Raw genomic sequence first — 9,938 nt, forward strand, 5'->3', positions numbered from 1 at the left:
GTGTAAACAAACTCCTGCCGTCTCCTGGCCATAATGAGGACCAGGCCCCAGTGACAGAGCCCACTTTGCTCTGTGCTGCTGCATAGGAGCTGAGCAATTTGCAGGGGAAAGTGATTGGAGGCAGGCCCTGGGATGCACGTAATCCACTAATCACCACTCGGAGATTCCTGGTGCTCGGGAACAGCAGGAGGGAATTGGCTTTTATGAGCTGAAGGAGACACTGGCATATGTTGTTGAGGAGAGGGGGAGGAGGGACTGCTTAAATATTTATAGATTAAGGGTACATTGGGATCCCTTCTGTCTTCTTGTGTGCCTGGTTCCCCTACTTTCTCCTGGGGATAGTGAGACACAGTCTCCTCAGCCTTGCCTGTGGTTTAACTGGGAAGCATCCAGTCTTTACCCTCCTTCCAACCCTTGTGCTTGCACTATTGGACTGGGCGCATGTGGAGCCTTGTCACCACCCGTCTCACTGGGCCGGCTCAGTCTTCCTCAGAAAATAACACAGCTGAAAAAACTCAGGGTATGGCAGCCTGGATTCTTATGGAAAGTGAAGGTGGAAGAGAAATAAAAAACAGGTTAGTAGCAGGCAGAGAACAGCTTCCCATCAGAAAGCTTGCCGCAACACCGTCCTGCATCTCTACCCCAGTCATCCCAGGCAGAACCTGCAGAGTGGAGCTCTGAGGTTCCTTCCCACCCCTGATTTCAATATAAAGGTTTGTCTTCCTGGAAACCAAAACAAGGTGGCCTGTGCATCGGAAGGCTCCTCCTTCAGTGATGACTTCTCATGTGTGAGTTCCCCTTTCCTAGAGGAGGGTGTGTAATGTTGTACACAGTCACAGAAGAACAGGTGACATAAGCTGTCGTGTGCATAGTGCTTTGCTCAGTCCTACCTATGGAACCTTATGAGGGAGACAGGAAAGGCCAAGGAAGAAGGAGCCTTTTGCTACCTCCTTCTGTTCAGTTGGAGGAGGTGCCAACGTGAGCACAGCAGTAAAGGAACAGTGCTCCATGAAGGAGCCTGAGGGCAGAGGAGATGCAGTGAGATGGATGTCAGTGAGCAAAGTGCGTGGATGAGCCCTTCCGCGTGGAAAAGGACTGTGGTACTGAACCCGAAGAGTTGTGTGTTCCCTTGCTCCAGCCTGGTGAAAGTTGTAGGACTTTGGTTTGGGTTTTCCTGCTTTTGCTGTGCAGTAGTAAAGTAGTTTCTCAGCAAGACGCGCAGATTTTTCTCAAGTGCTGCTCTTTTCATCAGTACTCCTGGAGGATATTTGAGGGGATAGAAATACCACGGGAGCCATTTTAGAGGTGTTTGCTATGATTGAAATCACTGAGAGCCACCTCATGTGTCACTAGTGCAGGCAGAGTTGAGCCCCGTGTGCTCATACCCCAAGTGCAGAGGCCTGTCTGCTGCACTCCTTGTTTGCTACAGGTAAAATACAGTGAGAGAGGCTCAGAGAAATTCTGCCAGTTACCTGTTTTCTAAAGACCCCAAAAAGCTGTGAATAAGCTGTAGTTGGTGTTTGCAGAGCAAGATAACTCAGTTTTATGTTTGTGCACATCCTCAATCTCTTCACTTGCATCATTGAACTGGTTCCATGTGCTGTTTGGCTCTTTTGCAGGAGTTGGTGCATGAATATATTCTATCTTATCCAGGTTAACAGCTCTTTTAAGACCTGATAAAACCTGTACTTATATAAATCACATATTAAATGGCTTAATATTGGATATTAAATTGCATAAATCAGTTCTAATTAGTTAAAACTGTAGCTGTAATGAAGATCTGCCCCTCAAATCCAGTGTTGTGCACCAGTCCTTGACAATGCCTGTGCAGCTGGCCTGAATGCTTTGTGGCAGCTCAGCTGATGTGCTGAAGGGACTGCTCGAAACAGCAACACAAACTGGGCATTGGAAGTGTTCCAGAATGGTCCCGGACAGCGCAAGTATGACAGTGTGTAGCTCCGTGATGGAACTTAGGTGGTTCTTCTGGTGCTCATGGCTTTGGTGATGCATCTGGAGGCACAGAGGTAGCGGGCCACAGGAGTGTTACCTTTGGCTTTGTGAGTGTAGAAGAGCTGCTGCTGGGGTGAATGAGGACCTGCTAGAGCAGGTTAAGGAGTATTTCTGTCCAGCTGCAACACAAACTCCTCATAAGTGAATTTTAAGCCTGGTGCAGCTTTAATGTTGTGTTCAAGGGAATTGTTTACAGCCCACTCTCCAAGCTTGGGTCAAAGTTAATGCTCCATCTGTGATGTCTGTTCTGGCAAATTCTGACCTGAGTTGCTTCACTGGCTGGGCAGTCTGGAGCTGTTACTGTAATCTGGAGATAGGTGCACTGTTCAGTCATCAAGCCTCCCAGGTCACTGGCATTTTACTGGGACTGTGCTGCTGTGGCTTTGCCAGTGGAAATACTGGAACCTTGTCTGGAACTAGTAGCCACTGCACTTCTTGTATTTAGCCAATGGTGTCACTGCTGCTCCACAAGATTGGTGTTTTCCTGTGGATTTGAGGAACACGCAGTCAGTGGTGCTTGGCGTTCCAGGGGCTGGTGACTGCTGTGCTCCCCAAGAAGGAGTCTGGGCAGGTGAAGGGAGCCCTGAAGATCTGGGAAGAGAGTGGGCACTTTGTTTTCCTTTCAAGCTTTCAAGATGGCTGTGAGAATAGATGTCGTGGGTTTACTGAGAATGGCAACTTTGACATCCCTGGGGATGTAGGAGCTCCCAGCCACTGCCACAGAGAAAGCAGAAATGAACTCAGAGAAGCCCTCAGACTTTGTTGATGAACTCCAGAGAGCCTCAGGCTTGTCCTGTCCTGCTTTTCCAGTGCTGGTTCCCTACTTAAGTGGAAGCTGTTGTTGTTCTGACGGCTTTTGATACCCGGGATGCTGTGTTGCTCCTGACAAAGAGCTGACAGTGTGTCAGCAGCGTGTGTGCCGGCTTTGACGGAACTGCCAATGCATGCAGCTCATATTTTTTATAAATGCCAGCTATGGGTCCAACAATAGGATGGCACCCTGCAGTGAGGTTGGAGCTGAGTGGAAAACACCAATCCACTCCTGTTGTAGGGGAGAAAGGGAAAATCCTATAAACTAATTAGCTCATTTGGCTCAGATGTCATTTCTGATCAAGCCACTTAGTGCTGCTCTCAGTGGCAGATTGGATGTCTTCTGCATTAAATGCCATTCAGCTGGACCCAAAAGTGTCTGGGGCACCTGTCATCTGCTCAGTGGGGATGCTGGGGACACGATTAATGATGGCAGAGAAACTTCCTCAGATTTAGTTCAGCCACCAGAGTTGAGTTTGTTCTGTCAAAGGGCATCTCAGTGCGGTCAACCAGATGTTAACAAGCTTCAGAGTTTCATCTTGTGTCTGCTTACTGGGAATTCCCGGGGAACAGCCTTTGAGACGCAAAACTTAATGGAAGAGCATGATGGTAGAGTTTGAACTGTGCCAGTGGACCTTGGACTCTTCCTTACATATTCCAGGAGCCAAGAACAGCTATGTCAGTATGGGGCAAGGAGGCTGCATGATGCACGACAGGAACTGAGTCCCGAAAACTGTGGTTTCTGTGCTGCAATGGTCATTAAAAGGGACTAATAAACAAGAAGGATGGGCTTTGAACAATGGATAAATAAAATCCTCACCAGTGACTTAGAGAGCATTCAGGGCATTTGTGTGATTCAAGTGTGTTGACATTTGACTTGGAATGACATGGTATAAAACCATGTGGTTCAATTTTTGCTTTTTCCTCACCTTTATAATGAGGAACCATTTCTTGTTCCAGGTTTCTTTTCACTGTTTACAGTGAAAAGCATTTAAGAGAATAGGCAAAAATAAATGATCAAGTGAGAGGCGTTATTTGGGCTCTGGTCTGAGATTATTTATTTTCATTTCGGTAGTTCTTAGGGATTGCAGGTAGGCTGGCATGTGCGCTTAAAAGAGCATGTGAACCATGGGGTTACTCCACCCAGAGTCAGTAGTTTTATTGTGATAGAGGAACAATTCAGAAAGAATAGTGTAGAGATGAATTTCTCGGAAGGATGCTGAGGAGACCAGCTGCAGACTGATGCAGTGCTTGCCTAACCACTGTTGCTTGTTTGTACCAGTGCTTCTGAGATGGCTGCAGCTGGAGGAGCACTGGAATGATGACATCCCACTAAAGGTAGGAGAATCCCTGCAGAAATTGGTCTAAATATGGGAAACTCTTCTTGTCCCCTATCGAAGTGGCCTTAAGCTTTCCCAAAGGTTTCTCAGAGAACTTAGAAAAGGAATGTGGCCTCTCTAAAGGCCAAAGTGTGTGTAAAACAGCCTCACGACAAAGTGTCCATGTGCAGTTGGTGCTGGGTGTGACAGCAAGCGTGGGGTGTCATGCAAGGGAACACAGGGCCAAAGTTCTTTAGTGGTGTAAATTTGGCATTGTTCCAGTGATGCCAGAGGTGTTAATGCTGGCTTACACTAACTGAAAATATGGTCTAGGTGATCTTCATGGGAGAGAAGTATCATGAGCCCAATGTTTTTTATTGTATTGGACTTTGTCATGGTTTCACACCTGTGAAAATTGGCACAGGATCAAAATGGAGGTTCATAGGGATGGATACACACACACAAGTGCAGAGCACTGGAGAGAGAAGCCCGGTGGTATCTGGGCTACCATTTTCCCCAGAGGTAACTGCATTTTGGTGTATGCAGGCCAAAGCACAAGTTCATGGCTTTGTATATTCCCTGTCTGTCTTTGGGTAATTACAGTAACAGCATCTTGTGTACCAAAGATAATCTGTACTGGAAACAGTGTCTGTGGGAGTGGTTAAGGATAAATATGACAAGAATGTCGTTGCTTGAGTGACAAACTCAGTGAGCTTTGTTTGACAGTGTCATGTCAGATCCCACGCTAGGATAAAATATGTGTAACTTGTGTCTTCATAAACATATGGTACATGTAGTGGGGAAGGTGATTTTCTGACACGTCTACCTGTGGTGAGCTTTAGTAACGTGTGGTGGAAGTACTGGAAATATACTTGCTTGTGGTCTCTGCAGACACTGCAAAAGAGAAGTACCACTTGTCTAACCCTCCTAATTCAGATTTTGGATTCAGAAAGAGGAACAAGACTATTTTGTGCTTCTCCAGTTCTTCCCTCTACCTGTGGCTGACCTGTTCCTCCCTGATGAAATTGCTCGTGTTGTTCCTGCTGAGATTACTGGAACTGGCCAAGCACTGGTCAGCAGAGGGTGGGGGTGCATTATAGTGGGGGGGAGGACTTGGATTTAACTTGATCATTACAGCTGCAGGGTGTTGGGCTGCACGTTGGGAAGATGTCCCTTCCTGGCACTCAGGTGCAGCTTTGGTGGTGGATGGCCCTAGGAGAGGTGACTGGGGAACAGTGGCAGCAGTTTCTGAGCTCACCAGGAGTAACTGTGCTGGTGGTCAGGGCATCAGAGAAGGGCTTTTCAAACAGGGTGCACTTGGCAACCTCTGTCATCCGTAGGACTGGACAGGCAGGATCTGCTGCCAAACACCAAGATCTGACCTCTGGCAGTTACTGGGCAGTGTTTTCTTTTTTGAAAAATAGAGAGGGAGGTTTGCATCTCAATATTTGAGTAGTCGAGCGTAATACAGTGAGAAAGGTGTCAGGATGCATTTCATCTAATACAACGGGATGCTCTAGGCAACACTTTGAAATTTGTTGAAAAGCAGGTGACAGCCACCCATGTAAAGAGTCTCACTTCCCTGAAGTGTGTTATGCTGGGCTGTTCCTAATAATTTCACAGGCTCTGCCTGTGAGCGGGGAGTGAATGAGTGATGCAATGTTGGTACCCAGAGCCACCTCGGCCTTCGAGGTTCCTGGGCTAGTTAAACATGTTCCATGTAATCCACTTAATTCCATGCATGAGCTTGTTAGAAGCACTGCCAGCAAAAGCAGACCAAGGATGTGCTCAGAGGTGTGTGTGGAGAACAAACTGTGTGGTCAATTACCATGGTGTGTTACTGTTCTTCAGAGTTCAGAGGCAGTTTTAATTCCAATCTGATTAGAACAGTTGCTGCTGGATCTTAGTATAAATCAAGTCAGGTGTGGCAGGAAGCATCCAGTTGGAATGATCAGCCGCAGGACAGCAGAATATCCGAGGTGTAGTGTAGGGCTGGCAGCCTCACCCCTCGGGCCCAGCTGGGGTTGCGAGGGGGAAGTCACATTGCAACTGTCCACACTTGGCACCATTTCTACCATTGTTTGATTTTCTATCTCCCTGTCACAGTGGCAGGGATGCGAAGTACAGGTGGAAGTAGCATGATTGCTCAGGTGCTGATCATCTTCAGCACTGCACATAGGTGAGGCATGTGCAAAAACATTGCTCCCTGCTGCCCAGGTCTTAGCAGAATGATAGCACATCCATTCCCAAAAACTGTGTGAAATGAGATGTTTTGTGGTGTGTCAGCCTCTCCCGTACAAGCCAAGCGCAGTGACTGCTACTCAACAGGCTTCAGAAGGGGCTGGTTTAGGACTTGGAAAGGCCAAACAAATCTCAATTCCTCATTCACATTCAATTCTCATCACCATTGAGCTGCAATTCTGAGTTCCTTTATGCAAACTCCAGAAGCAGTAACAAGTCAAGTCACTGAGAAGGAAGTGGTGTGTTTTCAGCATCAGTTTCTTATCTGGTTGTAGGTATAACCCTTGTGCTTTGTCCTGTCATACCGTTGAGTTTGTAGGGGTCCAAGGACTTCATTTACTGTGCTTGAGAATCCTCTCTGCTAGAAGTGAGGCACTCTGTGCTGGCTCATCTAATGAACCTCCACAGATGAAGAGTATTATTCCTGCAGAGAGAGAATTGGCTTTGTAACCTGGAATGTGTCAAGAGGTGTCTGAAGCCCCACTATAAACTGTTCAGGTAGCAGAAAGTAGCCAGAGATGCCTGTCAGGTTTGTGAACTGCCTCAGCATTGCTGCATGCCGTGCCAGTTTGTCTGTTCTAAATGGAGAAGTTGCTGGGGTGGTTGCTGATATGGTTGAATCCTGTGCATGCCTCCAGCTACTCTCCTTCCACTCTCTGAATGCTCAGTGGCAGGGTTCTTCACCCTCTTGCTCTTGACTTTTGGGTACGAGTGGGCAGTATCAGAGAAGCTGATGCCTCACTGGAGCGCACATGGAAACCTGGATCAATGACTGCATTGGAATTCTGTCCCTTAGTACTGTCTGTAATCAAGGTAATGAAATGAACCCAAATTGCTACATTGGAGACCAGGCCAGGATGTGTCCATCCCTTGTGGTGTGTGTGCCAAGCACCATGATTCTCCAGGCCTGGAATGCAGCTGTCACTCCAGAGTGAAGAACAGAAAATTTAATTTGTTGGGTGGAAAGAGTTAAATGAACTTTAACTGAAAAGCTCTATCTCTCCCTCTCAGGGTAGAAAATAGCCAAGGGCAACAGCGGATGACTAATGTGTAGAATATTGCAATTAGTATAGCAAGGTACTTACAGGGATCAAATTAAAAAATTCATTAACGTACGCACTTAATTAAGAAACACTTTTCGGTTTACATGATAAATTATGACACCTATTAAATCTTCTAGTACAAGCTGTAATGGTTTCTTTGCTCCTGGGCAGAGAACTATTGCCTTTGAGGTCCCCTGAGCTCCCCCAAGGACCACGGCAATGGTTCCTTGGGTGTCACAAACAACACTGGTCCCTGGAAGGTGCAGGCCCAGCTTTGCTGGAACTCACTGAAAGTCAAAGAACCAGCCAGGGGATGAGAGGTGCAGAATGCATGATCAGATAAACAAGAGATGACCTTGAGAGTAAAGAAAGGACTAAGAGAGCAAAGTGCTGAGCAGGGTCCCAGTCAGGCAGCAGGATTCAGTGAGGAGCTGGTCCCTGGACATGCCCCTGTGTGACTGGGCTCCAGTCTGCCATCCTGGCTGGTGGTGTCGGGAGTATGGGAGGGTTTTCCAAGGCAGGAGCCTCAGCTGCACCTGCCCCTTCCTGCTCTGGGCATTCTTTGCAGTTTTGGGGCACAACGACACTGGGGTGGGAACCGGACTGTTGTGCTGCACTGGGAATGTGATGGATCAAAGGGACATTTAGAGAACTTTTTTATATTCTGAAATAGAGTAAACTTGCAATTCCTGAGGCACCTGTTACTGTAGTTTGAGGGAGAAATCCAACTCATGGAAACCTGTATTTTGGCTTTGTTTTTGCTTTGAAGTAAATCCAGAGGACCAGTTTAAAGCAAACTGAGAACACTCTGATCTTTAGGAGAAGGGTGTTTTCCACTTCATTTTCATAAACCTTCTGGGCTTTTACTTTTGATTAGTCTGTGCTTTGCTCATCCAAGATTTCTCTCTAGCACTGGCCAGAGGAGATTGCAGTGCTAGCAATGTGGCCTGACCTCGGGGACACTGGAGGCTGGTACTCAGGGATCTGGAGAACTACTCCAGAGTTGTCAGGTGATGGTTTGTCCTAGCAGAGATGTCTTTTATGTTTTTTTTAGTTACTCCAAAACCTGTCAGGTAGATGTAGTTGCTTCCTGTAGTTGTTATTCTATTTATTTGGTTTTAGTTTCACTTGGCCTGTAATCTGCTCTTGTTTTTGGCTCTGTACAGTAATAGGTGAGGAGCACTTGTGCAGCCAGGTGAGCATGAAACTATGGCCCAGATGTGGAATTCCACACATGCTCTGATCCTTTGGAAAATCGTTTTAGATTCCTGAGCCAAACCTGCAAGAACTTAAGATGCCTTCAGTCTTCTGCTCTGAACACCTCACACTGCTTAGGTGCATCTCAAGAATGCTTGGTGTCTAGCATCTCTCTAGCATTTCAGGCACTTCAAGTGCCCATGTTACAGTTTCAGACTCACATGCTTTCATAATCTGTGTTTCATTTTCAGGTTCTAAAATTAAACTCTTGAATATCAGACTCTTATTGTCCAGAATGCTTCAGTCAGCCTGAACCTGTATTGTGCTGCCAGGGCCTTCCTGGGAGTAGAAACCATCTTTCTTGCAGACTGATGCGGATTTTTTCATAAATTAGTTTGAGTTTTGAATAAGGTTGATAAAATGCCCTCAGTTTATTAACCAGAGCAATTCTAAGTAGTCTAAAGATTTACTGTTCATTAGCAAATGTTTGAGTAAACCTGAAATGAGAACAGGGCAGGAGAAGCAGGAATGATGGCTTAATTGTTAGAGGCACATAAATAGAGTTCAAAATTGAGGTGTTTCTCAAGCCCCTAAGTGCTTTGGCTTTGTGGTGGAGCTGGGGAGGGTGGATACAGTTGGGCCGTGCCTCACGTGTGCAGCTGTTTGAGTGGAGACATTAGACTCTAATGCTCTTTGTGTTGGTTGTTTTCCTTTGCTCTTGGCGAGCTCTGGGCTGGTAGTAGGTTTTCCACTTGCATCTTATCGATGGTGTTCCCAGAGATGAACCTGGACCTGAAATACCTTTTGGGAGCCATGGGACTGTTGCAGGTCAGTGCCAGGGGGACAGGGCTCTGCTGTCCTCAGGAGCACCTCTGCACTCTCTGTGCACCCCTCCTGTCTGGGCAGGATCAGGATTCTGTTGAGCACTTGCACAGAGGTCTGCCCTTTCCTTTAATTATACAGAGTGCAGTAATCTCTAGCATTCACAGTATTTTATCAACAGTGACAGGTCTGCATAAATAAATAAAAATCTTACTTTATGCAGTGAAATATCTTGTTGCTTTTTAATAAATCAATAACTGGAGGTGACATGAGAAAAGCATCTTGAAAACAATTTCTGAGGTGATATGGAAGGCACTAGATTATCTGAAACAGTGATTTTCTTTGCATATTGTTTGGTTTGAAAGGAGTTCCCTGCTGAGTTCTCCAGAACAGCCTAGAACGGCTGCTAATCACTTGGTTTGTCAGCATTTACAGTCTTAGATCTTCCTTGAAGTGCACGAGGTGCCTTACATGTTCAAGAACTAGCAGTGAAAAT

The sequence above is a fragment of the Agelaius phoeniceus genome, chromosome 4 (assembly GCF_051311805.1).
Source record: "Agelaius phoeniceus isolate bAgePho1 chromosome 4, bAgePho1.hap1, whole genome shotgun sequence".
Lineage (NCBI taxonomy): Eukaryota > Metazoa > Chordata > Aves > Passeriformes > Icteridae > Agelaius > Agelaius phoeniceus.